At 38.1% G+C, this 26730-nt stretch overlaps 15 non-coding genes across 15 annotated transcripts; all 15 read right to left on the bottom strand.

Moving 5' to 3' along the window:
• Window positions 1-779: 779 nt before the first annotated feature.
• On the bottom strand, window positions 780-852 carry TRNAK-CUU (transfer RNA lysine (anticodon CUU)). The gene has a single exon. It is a non-coding gene; the product is annotated as a tRNA-Lys (tRNA).
• A 1081-nt stretch (window positions 853-1933) lies between these two features.
• On the bottom strand, window positions 1934-2006 carry TRNAK-CUU (transfer RNA lysine (anticodon CUU)). Its single transcript has one exon. It is a non-coding gene; the product is annotated as a tRNA-Lys (tRNA).
• A 1892-nt stretch (window positions 2007-3898) lies between these two features.
• TRNAK-CUU (transfer RNA lysine (anticodon CUU)) lies at window positions 3899-3971 on the bottom strand. The gene has a single exon. It is a non-coding gene; the product is annotated as a tRNA-Lys (tRNA).
• Window positions 3972-5105: 1134 nt separating this feature from the next.
• Window positions 5106-5178, bottom strand: TRNAK-CUU (transfer RNA lysine (anticodon CUU)). Its single transcript has one exon. It is a non-coding gene; the product is annotated as a tRNA-Lys (tRNA).
• Window positions 5179-7087: 1909 nt separating this feature from the next.
• On the bottom strand, window positions 7088-7160 carry TRNAK-CUU (transfer RNA lysine (anticodon CUU)). The gene has a single exon. It is a non-coding gene; the product is annotated as a tRNA-Lys (tRNA).
• A 1134-nt stretch (window positions 7161-8294) lies between these two features.
• Window positions 8295-8367, bottom strand: TRNAK-CUU (transfer RNA lysine (anticodon CUU)). Its single transcript has one exon. It is a non-coding gene; the product is annotated as a tRNA-Lys (tRNA).
• Window positions 8368-10259: 1892 nt separating this feature from the next.
• TRNAK-CUU (transfer RNA lysine (anticodon CUU)) lies at window positions 10260-10332 on the bottom strand. The gene has a single exon. It is a non-coding gene; the product is annotated as a tRNA-Lys (tRNA).
• Window positions 10333-12241: 1909 nt separating this feature from the next.
• TRNAK-CUU (transfer RNA lysine (anticodon CUU)) lies at window positions 12242-12314 on the bottom strand. The gene has a single exon. It is a non-coding gene; the product is annotated as a tRNA-Lys (tRNA).
• Window positions 12315-14206: 1892 nt separating this feature from the next.
• Window positions 14207-14279, bottom strand: TRNAK-CUU (transfer RNA lysine (anticodon CUU)). The gene has a single exon. It is a non-coding gene; the product is annotated as a tRNA-Lys (tRNA).
• Window positions 14280-16188: 1909 nt separating this feature from the next.
• TRNAK-CUU (transfer RNA lysine (anticodon CUU)) lies at window positions 16189-16261 on the bottom strand. The gene has a single exon. It is a non-coding gene; the product is annotated as a tRNA-Lys (tRNA).
• Window positions 16262-17395: 1134 nt separating this feature from the next.
• TRNAK-CUU (transfer RNA lysine (anticodon CUU)) lies at window positions 17396-17468 on the bottom strand. The gene has a single exon. It is a non-coding gene; the product is annotated as a tRNA-Lys (tRNA).
• Window positions 17469-19377: 1909 nt separating this feature from the next.
• TRNAK-CUU (transfer RNA lysine (anticodon CUU)) lies at window positions 19378-19450 on the bottom strand. The gene has a single exon. It is a non-coding gene; the product is annotated as a tRNA-Lys (tRNA).
• Window positions 19451-20584: 1134 nt separating this feature from the next.
• TRNAK-CUU (transfer RNA lysine (anticodon CUU)) lies at window positions 20585-20657 on the bottom strand. Its single transcript has one exon. It is a non-coding gene; the product is annotated as a tRNA-Lys (tRNA).
• A 1909-nt stretch (window positions 20658-22566) lies between these two features.
• On the bottom strand, window positions 22567-22639 carry TRNAK-CUU (transfer RNA lysine (anticodon CUU)). Its single transcript has one exon. It is a non-coding gene; the product is annotated as a tRNA-Lys (tRNA).
• A 1891-nt stretch (window positions 22640-24530) lies between these two features.
• On the bottom strand, window positions 24531-24603 carry TRNAK-CUU (transfer RNA lysine (anticodon CUU)). Its single transcript has one exon. It is a non-coding gene; the product is annotated as a tRNA-Lys (tRNA).
• Between the last annotated feature and the right edge of the window lie 2127 nt (window positions 24604-26730).

Here is a 26730-nt window from a genome sequence, read left to right as displayed (position 1 = left end):
TGGCATTCCTAGACTCGTAAAACAATCAGAAACAGTGAAGGATATAATGGGCCATAGTAGCTCTTGTTCCACAGTGAGATCTAGTTTTGATTTTAATCCCTTAGTTTCTGTCCAGGTGATAAGATTTGAAAAACTCCCCTTTTTGGATCATAACGAGAAGTCTCCAAGTCTGCATTTCTAGAGTCGTAAAACAATTAGAAATGGTGAAGGAAATGATGGGCCATAGTAGCTCTTGTCTGACAGTGGGGTTTAATTTAGATTGTATTCAGTTAGACTGTGTCCAGTAACATGTGATTAGCATTGAAAACCTACCCCTTTTGGATTGTTTCATTTCTCCTGGCCTGATGGTGAAAGAGATCATAGACCCTAGTTGCTTATGTTGGAAGGTGAGATTTAGCTCCACTGAACCATATAAAGTTGCATTCTTAAACAATGGCTTCATTGCTCTTATGGAAATAATATGACTTAATTCCTTATATTCTAAGGTAGCATTTTGTTAACATGTTCCCCTGCTAGGTTGTGTCCACTGGTTTATGGTTAGATTTGAAAATCTCCCTCTACTAAAATGTTTTGTAAGAATTCCTCAATCGTCTTACAACAATTAAATTGCTTGACACACTTTTCCAAAGAACTACACTCCTGTTTCTTCACCTTCTATGTTTTTCAAATATACAATCTGCTCTAATATATGGTGACTTTTATGATTCCCTAGGCCAAACGTAAGCACCTTCCTTCTTTTTTTATTTTTTTCAATAAAGGAGACATAAAATTACATATCTCGCCCAACGTGGGGCTCGAACCCACGACCCTGAGATTAAGAGTCTCATGCTCTACCGACTGAGCTAGCCGGGCTGATTCCAAAGCTCTCTATCTTGGTTTAACTATTTAATATAATATATAAATTTACCTTCTTAAACAAGAGAAAAATCAGATCACTTTACCCTATTGAACTCACCCTGTAATGAAAAGTCTTCAAGTCTGCATTCCAAGAGAGCTTTGCGGAAGCAAAGGGTGGACAGAGGGAAAGAGGGAACTCGCAAAGCTCTCTATCTTAATGTATGATATAAAATTTACCTTCTTAAACAAGAGAAAAATCATATCACTTTACCCTATAACATTCAAGCAATCCACCCTGTAATGAAACGTCTCCAGGTTGGCATTCCTAGACTCGTAAAACAATCAGAAACAGTGAAGGATATAATGGGCCATAGTAGCTCTTGTTCCACAGTGAGATCTAGTTTTGATTTTAATCCCTTAGTTTCTGTCCAGGTGATAAGATTTGAAAAACTCCCCTTTTTGGATCATAACGAGAAGTCTCCAAGTCTGCATTTCTAGAGGCGTAAAACAATTAGAAATGGTGAAGGAAATGATGGGCCATAGTAGCTCTTGTCTGACAGTGGGGTTTAATTTAGATTGTATTCAGTTAGACTGTGTCCAGTAACATGTGATTAGCATTGAAAACCTACCCCTTTTGGATTGTTTCATTTCTCCTGGCCTGATGGTGAAAGAGATCATAGACCCTAGTTGCTTATGTTGGAAGGTGAGATTTAGCTCCACTGAACCATATAAAGTTGCATTCTTAAACAATGGCTTCATTGCTCTTATGGAAATAATATGACTTAATTCCTTATATTCTAAGGTAGCATTTTGTTAACATGTTCCCCTGCTAGGTTGTGTCCACTGGTTTATGGTTAGATTTGAAAATCTCCCTCTACTAAAATGTTTTGTAAGAATTCCTCAATCGTCTTACAACAATTAAATTGCTTGACACACTTTTCCAAAGAACTACACTCCTGTTTCTTCACCTTCTATGTTTTTCAAATATACAATCTGCTCTAATATATGGTGACTTTTATGATTCCCTAGGCCAAACGTAAGCACCTTCCTTCTTTTTTTATTTTTTTCAATAAAGGAGAAATAAAATTACATATCTCGCCCAACGTGGGGCTCGAACCCACGACCCTGAGATTAAGAGTCTCATGCTCTACCGACTGAGCTAGCCGGGCTGATTCCTACATGCATTATGCTCTGACTTCGGATGCAAAGGGTGGATGGAGAGAGCTTGCAAAGCTCTCTATCTTGGTTTAACTATTTAATATAATATATAAATTTACCTTCTTAAACAAGAGAAAAATCAGATCACTTTACCCTATAGAACTCACCCTGTAATGAAAAGTCTTCAAGTCTGCATTCCGAGAGAGCTTTGCGGAAGCAAAGGGTGGACAGAGGGAAAGAGGGAACTCGCAAAGCTCTCTATCTTAATGTATGATATAAAATTTACCTTCTTAAACAAGAGAAAAATCATATCACTTTACCCTATAAGATTCAAGCAATCCACCCTGTAATGAAACGTCTCCAGGTTGGCATTCCTAGACTCGTAAAACAATCAGAAACAGTGAAGGATATAATGGGCCATAGTAGCTCTTGTTCCACAGTGAGATCTAGTTTTGATTTTAATCCCTTAGTTTCTGTCCAGGTGATAAGATTTGAAAATCTCCCCTTTTTGGATCATAACGAGAAGTCTCCAAGTCTGCATTTCTAGAGTCGTAAAACAATTAGAAATGGTGAAGGAAATGATGGGCCATAGTAGCTCTTGTCTGACAGTGGGGTTTAATTTAGATTGTATTCAGTTAGACTGTGTCCAGTAACATGTGATTAGCATTGAAAACCTACCCCTTTTGGATTGTTTCATTTCTCCTGGCCTGATGGTGAAAGAGATCATAGACCCTAGTTGCTTATGTTGGAAGCTGAGATTTAGCTCCACTGAACCATATAAAGTTGCCTTCTTAAACAATGGCTTCATTGCTCTTATGGAAATAATATGACTTAATTCCTTATATTCTAAGGTAGCAATTTGTTAACACATCTCGCCCAACGTGGGGCTCGAACCCACGACCCTGAGATTAAGAGTATAATTCACCCTGTAATGAAAAGTCTTCAAGTCTGCATTCCGAGAGAGCTTTGCGGAAGCAAAGGGTGGACAGAGGGAAAGAGGGAACTCGCAAAGCTCTCTATCTTAATGTATGATATAAAATTTACCTTCTTAAACAAGAGAAAAATCATATGACTTTACCCTATAAGATTCAAGCAATCCAACCTGTAATGAAACGTCTCCAGGTTGGCATTCCTAGACTCGTAAAGCAATCAGAAACAGTGAAGGATATAATGGGCCATAGTAGCTCTTGTTCCACAGTGAGATCTAGTTTTGATTTTAATCCCTTAGTTTCTGTCCAGGTGATAAGATTTGAAAAACTCCCCTTTTTGGATCATAACGAGAAGTCTCCAAGTCTGCATTTCTAGAGTCGTAAAACAATTAGAAATGGTGAAGGAAATGATGGGCCATAGTAGCTCTTGTCTGACAGTGGGGTTTAATTTAGATTGTATTCAGTTAGACTGTGTCCAGTAACATGTGATTAGCATTGAAAACCTACCCCTTTTGGATTGTTTCATTTCTCCTGGCCTGATGGTGAAAGAGATCATAGACCCTAGTTGCTTATGTTGGAAGGTGAGATTTAGCTCCACTGAAACATATAAAGTTGCATTCTTAAACAATGGCTTCATTGCTCTTATGGAAATAATATGACTTAATTCCTTATATTCTAAGGTAGCATTTTGTTAACATGTTCCCCTGCTAGGTTGTGTCCACTGGTTTATGGTTAGATTTGAAAATCTCCCTCTACTAAAATGTTTTGTAAGAATTCCTCAATCGTCTTACAACAATTAAATTGCTTGACACACTTTTCCAAAGAACTACATTCCTGTTTCTTCACCTTCTATGTTTTTCAAATATACAATCTGCTCTAATATATGGTGACTTTTATGATTCCCTAGGCCAAACGTAAGCACCTTCCTTCTTTTTTTATTTTTTTCAATAAAGGAGACATAAAATTACATATCTCGCCCAACGTGGGGCTCGAACCCACGACCCTGAGATTAAGAGTCTCATGCTCTACCGACTGAGCTAGCCGGGCTGATTCCTACATGCATTATGCTCTGACTTCGGATGCAAAGGGTGGATGGAGAGAGCTTGCAAAGCTCTCTATCTTGGTTTAACTATTTAATATAATATATAAATTTACCTTCTTAAACAAGAGAAAAATCAGATCACTTTACCCTATAGAACTCACCCTGTAATGAAAAGTCTTCAAGTCTGCATTCCGAGAGAGCTTTGCTGAAGCAAAGGGTGGACAGAGGGAAAGAGGGAACTCGCAAAGCTCTCTATCTTAATGTATGATATAAAATTTACCTTCTTAAACAAGAGAAAAATCATATCACTTTACCCTATAAGATTCAAGCAATCCACCCTGTAATGAAACGTCTCCAGGTTGGCATTCCTAGACTCGTAAAACAATCAGAAACAGTGAAGGATATAATGGGCCATAGTAGCTCTTGTTCCACAGTGAGATCTAGTTTTGATTTTAATCCCTTAGTTTCTGTCCAGGTGATAAGATTTGAAAATCTCCCCTTTTTGGATCATAACGAGAAGTCTCCAAGTCTGCATTTCTAGAGTCGTAAAACAATTAGAAATGGTGAAGGAAATGATGGGCCATAGTAGCTCTTGTCTGACAGTGGGGTTTAATTTAGATTGTATTCAGTTAGACTGTGTCCAGTAACATGTGATTAGCATTGAAAACCTACCCCTTTTGGATTGTTTCATTTCTCCTGGCCTGATGGTGAAAGAGATCATAGACCCTAGTTGCTTATGTTGGAAGGTGAGATTTAGCTCCACTGAACCATATAAAGTTGCATTCTTAAACAATGGCTTCATTGCTCTTATGGAAATAATATGACTTAATTCCTTATATTCTAAGGTAGCATTTTGTTAACATGTTCCCCTGCTAGGTTGTGTCCACTGGTTTATGGTTAGATTTGAAAATCTCCCTCTACTAAAATGTTTTGTAAGAATTCCTCAATCGTCTTACAACAATTAAATTGCTTGACACACTTTTCCAAAGAACTACACTCCTGTTTCTTCACCTTCTATGTTTTTCAAATATACAATCTGCTCTAATATATGGTGACTTTTATGATTCCCTAGGCCAAACGTAAGCACCTTCCTTCTTTTTTTATTTTTTTCAATAAAGGAGAAATAAAATTACATATCTCGCCCAACGTGGGGCTCGAACCCACGACCCTGAGATTAAGAGTCTCATGCTCTACCGACTGAGCTAGCCGGGCTGATTCCTACATGCATTATGCTCTGACTTCGGATGCAAAGGGTGGATGGAGAGAGCTTGCAAAGCTCTCTATCTTGGTTTAACTATTTAATATAATATATAAATTTACCTTCTTAAACAAGAGAAAAATCAGATCACTTTACCCTATAGAACTCACCCTGTAATGAAAAGTCTTCAAGTCTGCATTCCGAGAGAGCTTTGCGGAAGCAAAGGGTGGACAGAGGGAAAGAGGGAACTCGCAAAGCTCTCTATCTTAATGTATGATATAAAATTTACCTTCTTAAACAAGAGAAAAATCATATCACTTTACCCTATAAGATTCAAGCAATCCACCCTGTAATGAAACGTCTCCAGGTTGGCATTCCTAGACTCGTAAAACAATCAGAAACAGTGAAGGATATAATGGGCCATAGTAGCTCTTGTTCCACAGTGAGATCTAGTTTTGATTTTAATCCCTTAGTTTCTGTCCAGGTGATAAGATTTGAAAATCTCCCCTTTTTGGATCATAACGAGAAGTCTCCAAGTCTGCATTTCTAGAGTCGTAAAACAATTAGAAATGGTGAAGGAAATGATGGGCCATAGTAGCTCTTGTCTGACAGTGGGGTTTAATTTAGATTGTATTCAGTTAGACTGTGTCCAGTAACATGTGATTAGCATTGAAAACCTACCCCTTTTGGATTGTTTCATTTCTCCTGGCCTGATGGTGAAAGAGATCATAGACCCTAGTTGCTTATGTTGGAAGGTGAGATTTAGCTCCACTGAACCATATAAAGTTGCCTTCTTAAACAATGGCTTCATTGCTCTTATGGAAATAATATGACTTAATTCCTTATATTCTAAGGTAGCAATTTGTTAACACATCTCGCCCAACGTGGGGCTCGAACCCACGACCCTGAGATTAAGAGTATAATTCACCCTGTAATTAAAAGTCTTCAAGTCTGCATTCCGAGAGAGCTTTGCGGAAGCAAAGGGTGGACAGAGGGAAAGAGGGAACTCGCAAAGCTCTCTATCTTAATGTATGATATAAAATTTACCTTCTTAAACAAGAGAAAAATCATATCACTTTACCCTATAAGATTCAAGCAATCCACCCTGTAATGAAACGTCTCCAGGTTGGCATTCCTAGACTCGTAAAACAATCAGAAACAGTGAAGGATATAATGGGCCATAGTAGCTCTTGTTCCACAGTGAGATCTAGTTTTGATTTTAATCCCTTAGTTTCTGTCCAGGTGATAAGATTTGAAAATCTCCCCTTTTTGGATCATAACGAGAAGTCTCCAAGTCTGCATTTCTAGAGTCGTAAAACAATTAGAAATGGTGAAGGAAATGATGGGCCATAGTAGCTCTTGTCTGACAGTGGGGTTTAATTTAGATTGTATTCAGTTAGACTGTGTCCAGTAACATGTGATTAGCATTGAAAACCTACCCCTTTTGGATTGTTTCATTTCTCCTGGCCTGATGGTGAAAGAGATCATAGACCCTAGTTGCTTATGTTGGAAGGTGAGATTTAGCTCCACTGAACCATATAAAGTTGCATTCTTAAACAATGGCTTCATTGCTCTTATGGAAATAATATGACTTAATTCCTTATATTCTAAGGTAGCATTTTGTTAACATGTTCCCCTGCTAGGTTGTGTCCACTGGTTTATGGTTAGATTTGAAAATCTCCCTCTACTAAAATGTTTTGTAAGAATTCCTCAATCGTCTTACAATAATTAAATTGCTTGACACACTTTTCCAAAGAACTACACTCCTGTTTCTTCACCTTCTATGTTTTTCAAATATACAATCTGCTCTAATATATGATCTGCTCTAATATATGGTGACTTTTATGATTCCCTAGGCCAAACGTAAGCACCTTCCTTCTTTTTTTATTTTTTTCAATAAAGGAGACATAAAACTACATATCTCGCCCAACGTGGGGCTCGAACCCACGACCCTGAGATTAAGAGTCTCATGCTCTACCGACTGAGCTAGCCGGGCTGATTCCTACATGCATTATGCTCTGACTTCGGATGCAAAGGGTGGATGGAGAGAGCTTGCAAAGCTCTCTATCTTGGTTTAACTATTTAATATAATATATAAATTTACCTTCTTAAACAAGAGAAAAATCAGATCACTTTACCCTATAGAACTCACCCTGTAATGAAAAGTCTTCAAGTCTGCATTCCGAGAGAGATTTGCGGAAGCAAAGGGTGGACAGAGGGAAAGAGGGAACTCGCAAAGCTCTCTATCTTAATGTATGATATAAAATTTACCTTCTTAAACAAGAGAAAAATCATATCACTTTACCCTATAAGATTCAAGCAATCCAACCTGTAATGAAACGTCTCCAGGTTGGCATTCCTAGACTCGTAAAACAATCAGAAACAGTGAAGGATATAATGGGCCATAGTAGCTCTTGTTCCACAGTGAGATCTAGTTTTGATTTTAATCCCTTAGTTTCTGTCCAGGTGATAAGATTTGAAAAACTCCCCTTTTTGGATCATAACGAGAAGTCTCCAAGTCTGCATTTCTAGAGTCGTAAAACAATTAGAAATGGTGAAGGAAATGATGGGCCATAGTAGCTCTTGTCTGACAGTGGGGTTTAATTTAGATTGTATTCAGTTAGACTGTGTCCAGTAACATGTGATTAGCATTGAAAACCTACCCCTTTTGGATTGTTTCATTTCTCCTGGCCTGATGGTGAAAGAGATCATAGACCCTAGTTGCTTATGTTGGAAGGTGAGATTTAGCTCCACTGAACCATATAAAGTTGCATTCTTAAACAATGGCTTCATTGCTCTTATGGAAATAATATGACTTAATTCCTTATATTCTAAGGTAGCATTTTGTTAACATGTTCCCCTGCTAGGTTGTGTCCACTGGTTTATGGTTAGATTTGAAAATCTCCCTCTACTAAAATGTTTTGTAAGAATTCCTCAATCGTCTTACAACAATTAAATTGCTTGACACACTTTTCCAAAGAACTACACTCCTGTTTCTTCACCTTCTATGTTTTTCAAATATACAATCTGCTCTAATATATGGTGACTTTTATGATTCCCTAGGCCAAACGTAAGCACCTTCCTTCTTTTTTTATTTTTTTCAATAAAGGAGACATAAAATTACATATCTCGCCCAACGTGGGGCTCGAACCCACGACCCTGAGATTAAGAGTCTCATGCTCTACCGACTGAGCTAGCCAGGCTGATTCCTACATGCATTATGCTCTGACTTCGGATGCAAAGGGTGGATGGAGAGAGCTTGCAAAGCTCTCTATCTTGGTTTAACTATTTAATATAATATATAAATTTACCTTCTTAAACAAGAGAAAAATCAGATCACTTTACCCTATAGAACTCACCCTGTAATGAAAAGTCTTCAAGTCTGCATTCCGAGAGAGCTTTGCGGAAGCAAAGGGTGGACAGAGGGAAAAAGGGAACTCGCAAAGCTCTCTATCTTAATGTATGATATAAAATTTACCTTCTTAAACAAGAGAAAAATCATATCACTTTACCCTATAAGATTCAAGCAATCCACCCTGTAATGAAACGTCTCCAGGTTGGCATTCCTAGACTCGTAAAACAATCAAAAACAGTGAAGGATATAATGGGCCATAGTAGCTCTTGTTCCACAGTGAGATCTAGTTTTGATTTTAATCCCTTAGTTTCTGTCCAGGTGATAAGATTTGAAAATCTCCCCTTTTTGGATCATAACGAGAAGTCTCCAAGTCTGCATTTCTAGAGTCGTAAAACAATTAGAAATGGTGAAGGAAATGATGGGCCATAGTAGCTCTTGTCTGACAGTGGGGTTTAATTTAGATTGTATTCAGTTAGACTGTGTCCAGTAACATGTGATTAGCATTGAAAACCTACCCCTTTTGGATTGTTTCATTTCTCCTGGCCTGATGGTGAAAGAGATCATAGACCCTAGTTGCTTATGTTGGAAGGTGAGATTTAGCTCCACTGAACCATATAAAGTTGCCTTCTTAAACAATGGCTTCATTGCTCTTATGGAAATAATATGACTTAATTCCTTATATTCTAAGGTAGCAATTTGTTAACACATCTCGCCCAACGTGGGGCTCGAACCCACGACCCTGAGATTAAGAGTATAATTCACCCTGTAATGAAAAGTCTTCAAGTCTGCATTCCGAGAGAGCTTTGCGGAAGCAAAGGGTGGACAGAGGGAAAGAGGGAACTCGCAAAGCTCTCTATCGTAATGTATGATATAAAATTTACCTTCTTAAACAAGAGAAAAATCATATCACTTTACCCTATAAGATTCAAGCAATCCACCCTGTAATGAAACGTCTCCAGGTTGGCATTCCTAGACTCGTAAAACAATCAGAAACAGTGAAGGATATAATGGGCCATAGTAGCTCTTGTTCCACAGTGAGATCTAGTTTTGATTTTAATCCCTTAGTTTCTGTCCAGGTGATAAGATTTGAAAATCTCCCCTTTTTGGATCATAACGAGAAGTCTCCAAGTCTGCATTTCTAGAGTCGTAAAACAATTAGAAATGGTGAAGGAAATGATGGGCCATAGTAGCTCTTGTCTGACAGTGGGGTTTAATTTAGATTGTATTCAGTTAGACTGTGTCCAGTAACATGTGATTAGCATTGAAAACCTACCCCTTTTGGATTGTTTCATTTCTCCTGGCCTGATGGTGAAAGAGATCATAGACCCTAGTTGCTTATGTTGGAAGGTGAGATTTAGCTCCACTGAACCATATAAAGTTGCCTTCTTAAACAATGGCTTCATTGCTCTTATGGAAATAATATGACTTAATTCCTTATATTCTAAGGTAGCATTTTGTTAACATGTTCCCCTGCTAGGTTGTGTCCACTGGTTTATGGTTAGATTTGAAAATCTCCCTCTACTAAAATGTTTTGTAAGAATTCCTCAATCGTCTTACAACAATTAAATTGCTTGACACACTTTTCCAAAGAACTACACTCCTGTTTCTTCACCTTCTATGTTTTTCAAATATACAATCTGCTCTAATATATGGTGACTTTTATGATTCCCTAGGCCAAACGTAAGCACCTTCCTTCTTTTTTTATTTTTTTCAATAAAGGAGAAATAAAATTACATATCTCGCCCAACGTGGGGCTCGAACCCACGACCCTGAGATTAAGAGTCTCATGCTCTACCGACTGAGCTAGCCGGGCTGATTCCTACATGCATTATGCTCTGACTTCGGATGCAAAGGGTGGATGGAGAGAGCTTGCAAAGCTCTCTATCTTGGTTTAACTATTTAATATAATATATAAATTTACCTTCTTAAACAAGAGAAAAATCAGATCACTTTACCCTATAGAACTCACCCTGTAATGAAAAGTCTTCAAGTCTGCATTCCGAGAGAGCTTTGCGGAAGCAAAGGGTGGACAGAGGGAAAGAGGGAACTCGCAAAGCTCTCTATCTTAATGTATGATATAAAATTTACCTTCTTAAACAAGAGAAAAATCATATCACTTTACCCTATAAGATTCAAGCAATCCACCCTGTAATGAAACGTCTCCAGGTTGGCATTCCTAGACTCGTAAAACAATCAGAAACAGTGAAGGATATAATGGGCCATAGTAGCTCTTGTTCCACAGTGAGATCTAGTTTTGATTTTAATCCCTTAGTTTCTGTCCAGGTGATAAGATTTGAAAATCTCCCCTTTTTGGATCATAACGAGAAGTCTCCAAGTCTGCATTTCTAGAGTCGTAAAACAATTAGAAATGGTGAAGGAAATGATGGGCCATAGTAGCTCTTGTCTGACAGTGGGGTTTAATTTAGATTGTATTCAGTTAGACTGTGTCCAGTAACATGTGATTAGCATTGAAAACCTACCCCTTTTGGATTGTTTCATTTCTCCTGGCCTGATGGTGAAAGAGATCATAGACCCTAGTTGCTTATGTTGGAAGGTGAGATTTAGCTCCACTGAACCATATAAAGTTGCCTTCTTAAACAATGGCTTCATTGCTCTTATGGAAATAATATGACTTAATTCCTTATATTCTAAGGTAGCAATTTGTTAACACATCTCGCCCAACGTGGGGCTCGAACCCACGACCCTGAGATTAAGAGTATAATTCACCCTGTAATGAAAAGTCTTCAAGTCTGCATTCCGAGAGAGCTTTGCGGAAGCAAAGGGTGGACAGAGGGAAAGAGGGAACTCGCAAAGCTCTCTATCTTAATGTATGATATAAAATTTACCTTCTTAAACAAGAGAAAAATCATATCACTTTACCCTATAAGATTCAAGCAATCCACCCTGTAATGAAACGTCTCCAGGTTGGCATTCCTAGACTCGTAAAACAATCAGAAACAGTGAAGGATATAATGGGCTATAGTAGCTCTTGTTCCACAGTGAGATCTAGTTTTGATTTTAATCCCTTAGTTTCTGTCCAGGTGATAAGATTTGAAAATCTCCCCTTTTTGGATCATAACGAGAAGTCTCCAAGTCTGCATTTCTAGAGTCGTAAAACAATTAGAAATGGTGAAGGAAATGATGGGCCATAGTAGCTCTTGTCTGACAGTGGGGTTTAATTTAGATTGTATTCAGTTAGACTGTGTCCAGTAACATGTGATTAGCATTGAAAACCTACCCCTTTTGGATTGTTTCATTTCTCCTGGCCTGATGGTGAAAGAGATCATAGACCCTAGTTGCTTATGTTGGAAGGTGAGATTTAGCTCCACTGAACCATATAAAGTTGCATTCTTAAACAATGGCTTCATTGCTCTTATGGAAATAATATGACTTAATTCCTTATATTCTAAGGTAGCATTTTGTTAACATGTTCCCCTGCTAGGTTGTGTCCACTGGTTTATGGTTAGATTTGAAAATCTCCCTCTACTAAAATGTTTTGTAAGAATTCCTCAATCGTCTTACAATAATTAAATTGCTTGACACACTTTTCCAAAGAACTACACTCCTGTTTCTTCACCTTCTATGTTTTTCAAATATACAATCTGCTCTAATATATGATCTGCTCTAATATATGGTGACTTTTATGATTCCCTAGGCCAAACGTAAGCACCTTCCTTCTTTTTTTATTTTTTTCAATAAAGGAGACATAAAACTACATATCTCGCCCAACGTGGGGCTCGAACCCACGACCCTGAGATTAAGAGTCTCATGCTCTACCGACTGAGCTAGCCAGGCTGATTCCTACATGCATTATGCTCTGACTTCGGATGCAAAGGGTGGATGGAGAGAGCTTGCAAAGCTCTCTATCTTGGTTTAACTATTTAATATAATATATAAATTTACCTTCTTAAACAAGAGAAAAATCAGATCACTTTACCCTATAGAACTCACCCTGTAATGAAAAGTCTTCAAGTCTGCATTCCGAGAGAGATTTGCGGAAGCAAAGGGTGGACAGAGGGAAAGAGGGAACTCGCAAAGCTCTCTATCTTAATGTATGATATAAAATTTACCTTCTTAAACAAGAGAAAAATCATATCACTTTACCCTATAAGATTCAAGCAATCCAACCTGTAATGAAACGTCTCCAGGTTGGCATTCCTAGACTCGTAAAACAATCAGAAACAGTGAAGGATATAATGGGCCATAGTAGCTCTTGTTCCACAGTGAGATCTAGTTTTGATTTTAATCCCTTAGTTTCTGTCCAGGTGATAAGATTTGAAAAACTCCCCTTTTTGGATCATAACGAGAAGTCTCCAAGTCTGCATTTCTAGAGTCGTAAAACAATTAGAAATGGTGAAGGAAATGATGGGCCATAGTAGCTCTTGTCTGACAGTGGGGTTTAATTTAGATTGTATTCAGTTAGACTGTGTCCAGTAACATGTGATTAGCATTGAAAACCTACCCCTTTTGGATTGTTTCATTTCTCCTGGCCTGATGGTGAAAGAGATCATAGACCCTAGTTGCTTATGTTGGAAGGTGAGATTTAGCTCCACTGAACCATATAAAGTTGCCTTCTTAAACAATGGCTTCATTGCTCTTATGGAAATAATATGACTTAATTCCTTATATTCTAAGGTAGCAATTTGTTAACACATCTCGCCCAACGTGGGGCTCGAACCCACGACCCTGAGATTAAGAGTATAATTCACCCTGTAATGAAAAGTCTTCAAGTCTGCATTCCGAGAGAGCTTTGCGGAAGCAAAGGGTGGACAGAGGGAAAGAGGGAACTCGCAAAGCTCTCTATCGTAATGTATGATATAAAATTTACCTTCTTAAACAAGAGAAAAATCATATCACTTTACCCTATAAGATTCAAGCAATCCACCCTGTAATGAAACGTCTCCAGGTTGGCATTCCTAGACTCGTAAAACAATCAGAAACAGTGAAGGATATAATGGGCCATAGTAGCTCTTGTTCCACAGTGAGATCTAGTTTTGATTTTAATCCCTTAGTTTCTGTCCAGGTGATAAGATTTGAAAATATCCCCTTTTTGGATCATAACGAGAAGTCTCCAAGTCTGCATTTCTAGAGTCGTAAAACAATTAGAAATGGTGAAGGAAATGATGGGCCATAGTAGCTCTTGTCTGACAGTGGGGTTTAATTTAGATTGTATTCAGTTAGACTGTGTCCAGTAACATGTGATTAGCATTGAAAACCTACCCCTTTTGGATTGTTTCATTTCTCCTGGCCTGATGGTGAAAGAGATCATAGACCCTAGTTGCTTATGTTGGAAGGTGAGATTTAGCTCCACTGAACCATATAAAGTTGCCTTCTTAAACAATGGCTTCATTGCTCTTATGGAAATAATATGACTTAATTCCTTATATTCTAAGGTAGCATTTTGTTAACATGTTCCCCTGCTAGGTTGTGTCCACTGGTTTATGGTTAGATTTGAAAATCTCCCTCTACTAAAATGTTTTGTAAGAATTCCTCAATCGTCTTACAACAATTAAATTGCTTGACACACTTTTCCAAAGAACTACACTCCTGTTTCTTCACCTTCTATGTTTTTCAAATATACAATCTGCTCTAATATATGGTGACTTTTATGATTCCCTAGGCCAAACGTAAGCACCTTCCTTCTTTTTTTATTTTTTTCAATAAAGGAGAAATAAAATTAAATATCTCGCCCAACGTGGGGCTCGAACCCACGACCTTGAGATTAAGAGTCTCATGCTCTACCGACTGAGCTAGCCGGGCTGATTCCTACATGCATTATGCTCTGACTTCGGATGCAAAGGGTGGATGGAGAGAGCTTGCAAAGCTCTCTATCTTGGTTTAACTATTTAATATAATATATAAATTTACCTTCTTAAACAAGAGAAAAATCAGATCACTTTACCCTATAGAACTCACCCTGTAATGAAAAGTCTTCAAGTCTGCATTCCGAGAGAGCTTTGCGGAAGCAAAGGGTGGACAGAGGGAAAGAGGGAACTCGCAAAGCTCTCTATCTTAATGTATGATATAAAATTTACCTTCTTAAACAAGAGAAAAATCATATCACTTTACCCTATAAGATTCAAGCAATCCACCCTGTAATGAAACGTCTCCAGGTTGGCATTCCTAGACTCGTAAAACAATCAGAAACAGTGAAGGATATAATGGGCCATAGTAGCTCTTGTTCCACAGTGAGATCTAGTTTTGATTTTAATCCCTTAGTTTCTGTCCAGGTGATAAGATTTGAAAATCTCCCCTTTTTGGATCATAACGAGAAGTCTCCAAGTCTGCATTTCTAGAGTCGTAAAACAATTAGAAATGGTGAAGAAAATGATGGGCCATAGAAGCTCTTGTCTGACAGTGGGGTTTAATTTAGATTGTATTCAGTTAGACTGTGTCCAGTAACATGTGATTAGCATTGAAAACCTACCCCTTTTGGATTGTTTCATTTCTCCTGGCCTGATGGTGAAAGAGATCATAGACCCTAGTTGCTTATGTTGGAAGGTGAGATTTAGCTCCACTGAACCATATAAAGTTGCCTTCTTAAACAATGGCTTCATTGCTCTTATGGAAATAATATGACTTAATTCCTTATATTCTAAGGTAGCAATTTGTTAACACATCTCGCCCAACGTGGGGCTCGAACCCACGACCCTGAGATTAAGAGTATAATTCACCCTGTAATGAAAAGTCTTCAAGTCTGCATTCCGAGAGAGCTTTGCGGAAGCAAAGGGTGGACAGAGGGAAAGAGGGAACTCGCAAAGCTCTCTATCTTAATGTATGATATAAAATTTACCTTCTTAAACAAGAGAAAAATCATATCACTTTACCCTATAAGATTCAAGCAATCCACCCTGTAATGAAACGTCTCCAGGTTGGCATTCCTAGACTCGTAAAACAATCAGAAACAGTGAAGGATATAATGGGCTATAGTAGCTCTTGTTCCACAGTGAGATCTAGTTTTGATTTTAATCCCTTAGTTTCTGTCCAGGTGATAAGATTTGAAAATCTCCCCTTTTTGGATCATAACGAGAAGTCTCCAAGTCTGCATTTCTAGAGTCGTAAAACAATTAGAAATGGTGAAGGAAATGATGGGCCATAGTAGCTCTTGTCTGACAGTGGGGTTTAATTTAGATTGTATTCAGTTAGACTGTGTCCAGTAACATGTGATTAGCATTGAAAACCTACCCCTTTTGGATTGTTTCATTTCTCCTGGCCTGATGGTGAAAGAGATCATAGACCCTAGTTGCTTATGTTGGAAGGTGAGATTTAGCTCCACTGAACCATATAAAGTTGCATTCTTAAACAATGGCTTCATTGCTCTTATGGAAATAATATGACTTAATTCCTTATATTCTAAGGTAGCATTTTGTTAACATGTTCCCCTGCTAGGTTGTGTCCACTGGTTTATGGTTAGATTTGAAAATCTCCCTCTACTAAAATGTTTTGTAAGAATTCCTCAATCGTCTTACAATAATTAAATTGCTTGACACACTTTTCCAAAGAACTACACTCCTGTTTCTTCACCTTCTATGTTTTTCAAATATACAATCTGCTCTAATATATGATCTGCTCTAATATATGGTGACTTTTATGATTCCCTAGGCCAAACGTAAGCACCTTCCTTCTTTTTTTATTTTTTTCAATAAAGGAGACATAAAACTACATATCTCGCCCAACGTGGGGCTCGAACCCACGACCCTGAGATTAAGAGTCTCATGCTCTACCGACTGAGCTAGCCGGGCTGATTCCTACATGCATTATGCTCTGACTTCGGATGCAAAGGGTGGATGGAGAGAGCTTGCAAAGCTCTCTATCTTGGTTTAACTATTTAATATAATATATAAATTTACCTTCTTAAACAAGAGAAAAATCAGATCACTTTACCCTATAGAACTCACCCTGTAATGAAAAGTCTTCAAGTCTGCATTCCGAGAGAGATTTGCGGAAGCAAAGGGTGGACAGAGGGAAAGAGGGAACTCGCAAAGCTCTCTATCTTAATGTATGATATAAAATTTACCTTCTTAAACAAGAGAAAAATCATATCACTTTACCCTATAAGATTCAAGCAATCCAACCTGTAATGAAACGTCTCCAGGTTGGCATTCCTAGACTCGTAAAACAATCAGAAACAGTGAAGGATATAATGGGCCATAGTAGCTCTTGTTCCACAGTGAGATCTAGTTTTGATTTTAATCCCTTAGTTTCTGTCCAGGTGATAAGATTTGAAAAACTCCCCTTTTTGGATCATAACGAGAAGTCTCCAAGTCTGCATTTCTAGAGTCGTAAAACAATTAGAAATGGTGAAGGAAATGATGGGCCATAGTAGCTCTTGTCTGACAGTGGGGTTTAATTTAGATTGTATTCAGTTAGACTGTGTCCAGTAACATGTGATTAGCATTGAAAACCTACCCCTTTTGGATTGTTTCATTTCTCCTGGCCTGATGGTGAAAGAGATCATAGACCCTAGTTGCTTATGTTGGAAGGTGAGATTTAGCTCCACTGAACCATATAAAGTTGCATTCTTAAACAATGGCTTCATTGCTCTTATGGAAATAATATGACTTAATTCCTTATATTCTAAGGTAGCATTTTGTTAACATGTTCCCCTGCTAGGTTGTGTCCACTGGTTTATGGTTAGATTTGAAAATCTCCCTCTACTAAAATGTTTTGTAAGAATTCCTCAATCGTCTTACAACAATTAAATTGCTTGACACACTTTTCCAAAGAACTACACTCCTGTTTCTTCACCTTCTATGTTTTTCAAATATACAATCTGCTCTAATATATGGTGACTTTTATGATTCCCTAGGCCAAACGTAAGCACCTTCCTTCTTTTTTTATTTTTTTCAATAAAGGAGAAATAAAATTACATATCTCGCCCAACGTGGGGCTCGAACCCACGACCCTGAGATTAAGAGTCTCATGCTCTACCGACTGAGCTAGCCGGGCTGATTCCTACATGCATTATGCTCTGACTTCGGATGCAAAGGGTGGATGGAGAGAGCTTGCAAAGCTCTCTATCTTGGTTTAACTATTTAATATAATATATAAATTTACCTTCTTAAACAAGAGAAAAATCAGATCACTTTACCCTATAGAACTCACCCTGTAATGAAAAGTCTTCAAGTCTGCATTCCGAGAGAGCTTTGCGGAAGCAAAGGGTGGACAGAGGGAAAGAGGGAACTCGCAAAGCTCTCTATCTTAATGTATGATATAAAATTTACCTTCTTAAACAAGAGAAAAATCATATCACTTTACCCTATAAGATTCAAGCAATCCACCCTGTAATGAAACGTCTCCAGGTTGGCATTCCTAGACTCGTAAAACAATCAGAAACAGTGAAGGATATAATGGGCCATAGTAGCTCTTGTTCCACAGTGAGATCTAGTTTTGATTTTAATCCCTTAGTTTCTGTCCAGGTGATAAGATTTGAAAATCTCCCCTTTTTGGATCATAACGAGAAGTCTCCAAGTCTGCATTTCTAGAGTCGTAAAACAATTAGAAATGGTGAAGGAAATGATGGGCCATAGTAGCTCTTGTCTGACAGTGGGGTTTAATTTAGATTGTATTCAGTTAGACTGTGTCCAGTAACATGTGATTAGCATTGAAAACCTACCCCTTTTGGATTGTTTCATTTCTCCTGGCCTGATGGTGAAAGAGATCATAGACCCTAGTTGCTTATGTTGGAAGGTGAGATTTAGCTCCACTGAACCATATAAAGTTGCCTTCTTAAACAATGGCTTCATTGCTCTTATGGAAATAATATGACTTAATTCCTTATATTCTAAGGTAGCAATTTGTTAACACATCTCGCCCAACGTGGGGCTCGAACCCACGACCCTGAGATTAAGAGTATAATTCACCCTGTAATTAAAAGTCTTCAAGTCTGCATTCCGAGAGAGCTTTGCGGAAGCAAAGGGTGGACAGAGGGAAAGAGGGAACTCGCAAAGCTCTCTATCTTAATGTATGATATAAAATTTACCTTCTTAAACAAGAGAAAAATCATATCACTTTACCCTATAAGATTCAAGCAATCCACCCTGTAATGAAACGTCTCCAGGTTGGCATTCCTAGACTCGTAAAACAATCAGAAACAGTGAAGGATATAATGGGCCATAGTAGCTCTTGTTCCACAGTGAGATCTAGTTTTGATTTTAATCCCTTAGTTTCTGTCCAGGTGATAAGATTTGAAAATCTCCCCTTTTTGGATCATAACGAGAAGTCTCCAAGTCTGCATTTCTAGAGTCGTAAAACAATTAGAAATGGTGAAGGAAATGATGGGCCATAGTAGCTCTTGTCTGACAGTGGGGTTTAATTTAGATTGTATTCAGTTAGACTGTGTCCAGTAACATGTGATTAGCATTGAAAACCTACCCCTTTTGGATTGTTTCATTTCTCCTGGCCTGATGGTGAAAGAGATCATAGACCCTAGTTGCTTATGTTGGAAGGTGAGATTTAGCTCCACTGAACCATATAAAGTTGCATTCTTAAACAATGGCTTCATTGCTCTTATGGAAATAATATGACTTAATTCCTTATATTCTAAGGTAGCATTTTGTTAACATGTTCCCCTGCTAGGTTGTGTCCACTGGTTTATGGTTAGATTTGAAAATCTCCCTCTACTAAAATGTTTTGTAAGAATTCCTCAATCGTCTTACAATAATTAAATTGCTTGACACACTTTTCCAAAGAACTACACTCCTGTTTCTTCACCTTCTATGTTTTTCAAATATACAATCTGCTCTAATATATGATCTGCTCTAATATATGGTGACTTTTATGATTCCCTAGGCCAAACGTAAGCGCCTTCCTTCTTTTTTTATTTTTTTCAATAAAGGAGACATAAAACTACATATCTCGCCCAACGTGGGGCTCGAACCCACGACCCTGAGATTAAGAGTCTCATGCTCTACCGACTGAGCTAGCCGGGCTGATTCCTACATGCATTATGCTCTGACTTCGGATGCAAAGGGTGGATGGAGAGAGCTTGCAAAGCTCTCTATCTTGGTTTAACTATTTAATATAATATATAAATTTACCTTCTTAAACAAGAGAAAAATCAGATCACTTTACCCTATAGAACTCACCCTGTAATGAAAAGTCTTCAAGTCTGCATTCCGAGAGAGATTTGCGGAAGCAAAGGGTGGACAGAGGGAAAGAGGGAACTCGCAAAGCTCTCTATCTTAATGTATGATATAAAATTTACCTTCTTAAACAAGAGAAAAATCATATCACTTTACCCTATAAGATTCAAGCAATCCAACCTGTAATGAAACGTCTCCAGGTTGGCATTCCTAGACTCGTAAAACAATCAGAAACAGTGAAGGATATAATGGGCCATAGTAGCTCTTGTTCCACAGTGAGATCTAGTTTTGATTTTAATCCCTTAGTTTCTGTCCAGGTGATAAGATTTGAAAAACTCCCCTTTTTGGATCATAACGAGAAGTCTCCAAGTCTGCATTTCTAGAGTCGTAAAACAATTAGAAATGGTGAAGGAAATGATGGGCCATAGTAGCTCTTGTCTGACAGTGGGGTTTAATTTAGATTGTATTCAGTTAGACTGTGTCCAGTAACATGTGATTAGCATTGAAAACCTACCCCTTTTGGATTGTTTCATTTCTCCTGGCCTGATGGTGAAAGAGATCATAGACCCTAGTTGCTTATGTTGGAAGGTGAGATTTAGCTCCACTGAACCATATAAAGTTGCATTCTTAAACAATGGCTTCATTGCTCTTATGGAAATAATATGACTTAATTCCTTATATTCTAAGGTAGCATTTTGTTAACATGTTCCCCTGCTAGGTTGTGTCCACTGGTTTATGGTTAGATTTGAAAATCTCCCTCTACTAAAATGTTTTGTAAGAATTCCTCAATCGTCTTACAACAATTAAATTGCTTGACACACTTTTCCAAAGAACTACACTCCTGTTTCTTCACCTTCTATGTTTTTCAAATATACAATCTGCTCTAATATATGGTGACTTTTATGATTCCCTAGGCCAAACGTAAGCACCTTCCTTCTTTTTTTATTTTTTTCAATAAAGGAGACATAAAATTACATATCTCGCCCAACGTGGGGCTCGAACCCACGACCCTGAGATTAAGAGTCTCATGCTCTACCGACTGAGCTAGCCAGGCTGATTCCTACATGCATTATGCTCTGACTTCGGATGCAAAGGGTGGATGGAGAGAGCTTGCAAAGCTCTCTATCTTGGTTTAACTATTTAATATAATATATAAATTTACCTTCTTAAACAAGAGAAAAATCAGATCACTTTACCCTATAGAACTCACCCTGTAATGAAAAGTCTTCAAGTCTGCATTCCGAGAGAGCTTTGCGGAAGCAAAGGGTGGACAGAGGGAAAGAGGGAACTCGCAAAGCTCTCTATCTTAATGTATGATATAAAATTTACCTTCTTAAACAAGAGAAAAATCATATCACTTTACCCTATAAGATTCAAGCAATCCACCCTGTAATGAAACGTCTCCAGGTTGGCATTCCTAGACTCGTAAAACAATCAGAAACAGTGAAGGATATAATGGGCCATAGTAGCTCTTGTTCCACAGTGAGATCTAGTTTTGATTTTAATCCCTTAGTTTCTGTCCAGGTGATAAGATTTGAAAATCTCCCCTTTTTGGATCATAACGAGAAGTCTCCAAGTCTGCATTTCTAGAGTCGTAAAACAATTAGAAATGGTGAAGGAAATGATGGGCCATAGTAGCTCTTGTCTGACAGTGGGGTTTAATTTAGATTGTATTCAGTTAGACTGTGTCCAGTAACATGTGATTAGCATTGAAAACCTACCCCTTTTGGATTGTTTCATTTCTCCTGGCCTGATGGTGAAAGAGATCATAGACCCTAGTTGCTTATGTTGGAAGGTGAGATTTAGCTCCACTGAACCATATAAAGTTGCCTTCTTAAACAATGGCTTCATTGCTCTTATGGAAATAATATGACTTAATTCCTTATATTCTAAGGTAGCAATTTGTTAACACATCTCGCCCAACGTGGGGCTCGAACCCACGACCCTGAGATTAAGAGTATAATTCACCCTGTAATGAAAAGTCTTCAAGTCTGCATTCCGAGAGAGCTTTGCGGAAGCAAAGGGTGGACAGAGGGAAAGAGGGAACTCGCAAAGCTCTCTATCTTAATGTATGATATAAAATTTACCTTCTTAAACAAGAGAAAAATCATATCACTTTACCCTATAAGATTCAAGCAATCCACCCTGTAATGAAACGTCTCCAGGTTGGCATTCCTAGACTCGTAAAACAATCAGAAACAGTGAAGGATATAATGGGCTATAGTAGCTCTTGTTCCACAGTGAGATCTAGTTTTGATTTTAATCCCTTAGTTTCTGTCCAGGTGATAAGATTTGAAAATCTCCCCTTTTTGGATCATAACGAGAAGTCTCCAAGTCTGCATTTCTAGAGTCGTAAAACAATTAGAAATGGTGAAGGAAATGATGGGCCATAGTAGCTCTTGTCTGACAGTGGGGTTTAATTTAGATTGTATTAAGTTAGACTGTGTCCAGTAACATGTGATTAGCATTGAAAACCTACCCCTTTTGGATTGTTTCATTTCTCCTGGCCTGATGGTGAAAGAGATCATAGACCCTAGTTGCTTATGTTGGAAGGTGAGATTTAGCTCCACTGAACCATATAAAGTTGCATTCTTAAACAATGGCTTCATTGCTCTTATGGAAATAATATGACTTAATTCCTTATATTCTAAGGTAGCATTTTGTTAACATGTTCCCCTGCTAGGTTGTGTCCACTGGTTTATGGTTAGATTTGAAAATCTCCCTCTACTAAAATGTTTTGTAAGAATTCCTCAATCGTCTTACAATAATTAAATTGCTTGACACACTTTTCCAAAGAACTACACTCCTGTTTCTTCACCTTCTATGTTTTTCAAATATACAATCTGCTCTAATATATGATCTGCTCTAATATATGGTGACTTTTATGATTCCCTAGGCCAAACGTAAGCACCTTCCTTCTTTTTTTATTTTTTTCAATAAAGGAGACATAAAATTACATATCTCGCCCAACGTGGGGCTCGAACCCACGACCCTGAGATTAAGAGTCTCATGCTCTACCGACTGAGCTAGCCAGGCTGATTCCTACATGCATTATGCTCTGACTTCGGATGCAAAGGGTGGATGGAGAGAGCTTGCAAAGCTCTCTATCTTGGTTTAACTATTTAATATAATATATAAATTTACCTTCTTAAACAAGAGAAAAATCAGATCACTTTACCCTATAGAACTCACCCTGTAATGAAAAGTCTTCAAGTCTGCATTCCGAGAGAGCTTTGCGGAAGCAAAGGGTGGACAGAGGGAAAAAGGGAACTCGCAAAGCTCTCTATCTTAATGTATGATATAAAATTTACCTTCTTAAACAAGAGAAAAATCATATCACTTTACCCTATAAGATTCAAGCAATCCACCCTGTAATGAAACGTCTCCAGGTTGGCATTCCTAGACTCGTAAAACAATCAGAAACAGTGAAGGATATAATGGGCCATAGTAGCTCTTGTTCCACAGTGAGATCTAGTTTTGATTTTAATCCCTTAGTTTCTGTCCAGGTGATAAGATTTGAAAATCTCCCCTTTTTGGATCATAACGAGAAGTCTCCAAGTCTGCATTTCTAGAGTCGTAAAACAATTAGAAATGGTGAAGGAAATGATGGGCCATAGTAGCTCTTGTCTGACAGTGGGGTTTAATTTAGATTGTATTCAGTTAGACTGTGTCCAGTAACATGTGATTAGCATTGAAAACCTACCCCTTTTGGATTGTTTCATTTCTCCTGGCCTGATGGTGAAAGAGATCATAGACCCTAGTTGCTTATGTTGGAAGGTGAGATTTAGCTCCACTGAACCATATAAAGTTGCCTTCTTAAACAATGGCTTCATTGCTCTTATGGAAATAATATGACTTAATTCCTTATATTCTAAGGTAGCAATTTGTTAACACATCTCGCCCAACGTGGGGCTCGAACCCACGACCCTGAGATTAAGAGTATAATTCACCCTGTAATGAAAATTCTTCAAGTCTGCATTCCGAGAGAGCTTTGCGAAGCAAAGGGTGGACAGAGGGAAAGAGGGAACTCGCAAAGCTCTCTATCGTAATGTATGATATAAAATTTACCTTCTTAAACAAGAGAAAAATCATATCACTTTACCCTATAAGATTCAAGCAATCCACCCTGTAATGAAACGTCTCCAGGTTGGCATTCCTAGACTCGTAAAACAACCAGAAACAGTGAAGGATATAATGGGCCATAGTAGCTCTTGTTCCACAGTGAGATCTAGTTTTGATTTTAATCCCTTAGTTTCTGTCCAGGTGATAAGATTTGAAAATCTCCCCTTTTTGGATCATAACGAGAAGTCTCCAAGTCTGCATTTCTAGAGTCGTAAAACAATTAGAAATGGTGAAGGAAATGATGGGCCATAGTAGCTCTTGTCTGACAGTGGGGTTTAATTTAGATTGTATTCAGTTAGACTGTGTCCAGTAACATGTGATTAGCATTGAAAACCTACCCCTTTTGGATTGTTTCATTTCTCCTGGCCTGATGGTGAAAGAGATCATAGACCCTAGTTGCTTATGTTGGAAGGTGAGATTTAGCTCCACTGAACCATATAAAGTTGCCTTCTTAAACAATGGCTTCATTGCTCTTATGGAAATAATATGACTTAATTCCTTATATTCTAAGGTAGCATTTTGTTAACATGTTCCCCTGCTAGGTTGTGTCCACTGGTTTATGGTTAGATTTGAAAATCTCCCTCTACTAAAATGTTTTGTAAGAATTCCTCAATCGTCTTACAACAATTAAATTGCTTGACACACTTTTCCAAAGAACTACACTCCTGTTTCTTCACCTTCTATGTTTTTCAAATATACAATCTGCTCTAATATATGGTGACTTTTATGATTCCCTAGGCCAAACGTAAGCACCTTCCTTCTTTTTTTATTTTTTTCAATAAAGGAGACATAAAATTACATATCTCGCCCAACGTGGGGCTCGAACCCACGACCCTGAGATTAAGAGTCTCATGCTCTACCGACTGAGCTAGCCGGGCTGATTCCTACATGCATTATGCTCTGACTTCGGATGCAAAGGGTGGATGGAGAGAGCTTGCAAAGCTCTCTATCTTGGTTTAACTATTTAATATAATATATAAATTTACCTTCTTAAACAAGAGAAAAATCAGATCACTTTACCCTATAGAACTCACCCTGTAATGAAAAGTCTTCAAGTCTGCATTCCGAGAGAGCTTTGCGGAAGCAAAGGGTGGACAGAGGGAAAAAGGGAACTCGCAAAGCTCTCTATCTTAATGTATGAGATCATAGACCCTAGTTGCTTATGTTGGAAGGTGAGATTTAGCTCCACTGAACCATATAAAGTTGCCTTCTTAAACAATGGCTTCATTGCTCTTATGGAAATAATATGACTTAATTCCTTATATTCTAAGGTAGCAATTTGTTAACACATCTCGCCCAACGTGGGGCTCGAACCCACGACCCTGAGATTAAGAGTATAATTCACCCTGTAATGAAAAGTCTTCAAGTCTGCATTCCGAGAGAGCTTTGCGAAGCAAAGGGTGGACAGAGGGAAAGAGGGAACTCGCAAAGCTCTCTATCGTAATGTATGATATAAAATTTACCTTCTTAAACAAGAGAAAAATCATATCACTTTACCCTATAAGATTCAAGCAATCCACCCTGTAATGAAACGTCTCCAGGTTGGCATTCCTAGACTCGTAAAACAATCAGAAACAGTGAAGGATATAATGGGCCATAGTAGCTCTTGTTCCACAGTGAGATCTAGTTTTGATTTTAATCCCTTAGTTTCTGTCCAGGTGATAAGATTTGAAAATCTCCCCTTTTTGGATCATAACGAGAAGTCTCCAAGTCTGCATTTCTAGAGTCGTAAAACAATTAGAAATGGTGAAGGAAATGATGGGCCATAGTAGCTCTTGTCTGACAGTGGGGTTTAATTTAGATTGTATTCAGTTAGACTGTGTCCAGTAACATGTGATTAGCATTGAAAACCTACCCCTTTTGGATTGTTTCATTTCTCCTGGCCTGATGGTGAAAGAGATCATAGACCCTAGTTGCTTATGTTGGAAGGTGAGATTTAGCTCCACTGAACCATATAAAGTTGCCTTCTTAAACAATGGCTTCATTGCTCTTATGGAAATAATATGACTTAATTCCTTATATTCTAAGGTAGCATTTTGTTAACATGTTCCCCTGCTAGGTTGTGTCCACTGGTTTATGGTTAGATTTGAAAATCTCCCTCTACTAAAATGTTTTGTAAGAATTCCTCAATCGTCTTACAACAATTAAATTGCTTGACACACTTTTCCAAAGAACTACACTCCTGTTTCTTCACCTTCTATGTTTTTCAAATATACAATCTGCTCTAATATATGGTGACTTTTATGATTCCCTAGGCCAAACGTAAGCACCTTCCTTCTTTTTTTATTTTTTTCAATAAAGGAGACATAAAATTACATATCTCGCCCAACGTGGGGCTCGAACCCACGACCCTGAGATTAAGAGTCTCATGCTCGACCGACTGAGCTAGCCGGGCTGATTCCTACATGCATTATGCTCTGACTTCGGATGCAAAGGGTGGATGGAGAGAGCTTGCAAAGCTCTCTATCTTGGTTTAACTATTTAATATAATATATAAATTTACCTTCTTAAACAAGAGAAAAATCAGATCACTTTACCCTATAGAACTCACCCTGTAATGAAAAGTCTTCAAGTCTGCATTCCGAGAGAGCTTTGCGGAAGCAAAGGGTGGACAGAGGGAAAGAGGGAACTCGCAAAGCTCTCTATCTTAATGTATGATATAAAATTTACCTTCTTAAACAAGAGAAAAATCATATCACTTTACCCTATAAGATTCAAGCAATCCACCCTGTAATGAAACGTCTCCAGGTTGGCATTCCTAGACTCGTAAAACAATCAGAAACAGTGAAGGATATAATGGGCCATAGTAGCTCTTGTTCCACAGTGAGATCTAGTTATGATTTTAATCCCTTAGTTTCTGTCCAGGTGATAAGATTTGAAAATCTCCCCTTTTTGGATCATAACGAGAAGTCTCCAAGTCTGCATTTCTAGAGTCGTAAAACAATTAGAAATGGTGAAGGAAATGATGGGCCATAGTAGCTCTTGTCTGACAGTGGGGTTTAATT

This window comes from Pelobates fuscus, chromosome 2 (genome assembly GCF_036172605.1).
Source record: "Pelobates fuscus isolate aPelFus1 chromosome 2, aPelFus1.pri, whole genome shotgun sequence".
In the NCBI taxonomy this organism is placed as follows: Eukaryota; Metazoa; Chordata; class Amphibia; order Anura; family Pelobatidae; genus Pelobates; species Pelobates fuscus.
Note: the sequence above shows the minus strand (reverse complement) of the source record. Positions and strands in the feature narration are given on the sequence as shown.